Source organism: Cornus florida, unplaced genomic scaffold (assembly GCF_030987335.1).
Source record: "Cornus florida cultivar Cherokee Brave unplaced genomic scaffold, ASM3098733v1 CherokeeBrave_3.0.0_Hap2_Chr01, whole genome shotgun sequence".
Classification (NCBI taxonomy): Eukaryota; Viridiplantae; Streptophyta; class Magnoliopsida; order Cornales; family Cornaceae; genus Cornus; species Cornus florida.
Genome location: NW_026775571.1, coordinates 18,480,290 through 18,481,498, shown reverse-complemented (window position 1 = coordinate 18,481,498; position 1,209 = coordinate 18,480,290).

The window sequence follows — 1,209 nt, the reverse complement described above, 5'->3', positions numbered from 1 at the left end:
ACACAATACAACAGCTTTTTCTGCTACAGCAAGTGTGTCGGTCGGCTGATGAGGATCCATCAGCTGGCTGATAAGCCTCGAAACCCACTTCCAATAGCCATTTTAGGAAAAATGGCATTTTGGCCGGCTGACGATGGGGTTTCGGCCAGCTGACAATGGGGTTTCGGTCGACCGATTTTCCCTGGAGCTTCTCCATATCAGTTTTCTTGGGTAGCTTTGTTGCATAGACTTCAGAGGGTCATATCTCCTTCATTTCTAATCCAAATTGGTTTATTCTAGAGTCTAAATTCAAGAGCTTGAAGTTAGCTTTCCAATGGTACCAACCACTTATCAAAACTCCATCTATAGTATGAGTTATTCCAGTTTTAGTAAGATAGGGTCGTGGTAATTATTAAAACGGAGAAGGCCACTTTGTTTTAATTTCATATCTTTTCATCCGGACTCAGAATCAGGCGATTCTTGAGTCTAACTTCGTTCATTTTTCATTGTCCTTCCAATGTCGTGCACGGTGGCACCCATTTCAGTGTGAAATGACCATTTTGCCCTTATTCATTTCTTTTCGGGTTTGGCATTCTTGCTTCATTGCTTAGCTTAATTGAGTTCCTTGGCTTCATGTGGAGTCATCTTGGTGCCTTTGGGATGACGTACATATCTTGAGGCCATTTTGCTTCTTTTGCTTCCGCATCATGGATCCGTTTCGGGTCATCACAAGACACACTGGGTTATAAAATCCAGGGTTGCCACATAGAGACTTTAAAATTTTTTATTATTTTTTTGAATAGTTAAAATTTTTTGAATTTTTAAACTTTTTTTAAAATTATAGCCGTTAAGGCACTGTTTGTTTTAACCAAACAGTGCCTTAACAGCCAAATACACTATTTGTGGTACACTGATGGGCTACATTTATATCTGTGGACCCTGAAAATTCTAGTCTACTCCCTTTCAAGAAAGAACTCTTGGCTTTATCCCAAGTGTTTGATTGTTTCACTGCCTATAAAGGAATGGGTGCCTGTATAACCAGTATAGGAATAGGTGCTGGCTGAGGAGGTTGTTGATTTTGAAGAACCGCTGCCATGCCTGCTGCTACAACTTGAGTAATAATTTCTTCAATATTCAGACGAACCTCTAGATTATTTCTCTACTCATTTTCATGTTCTGGGACCACTGCCTTGTCTTGAGGTTGATTACGATGTCGGCGTTCATGCTTCC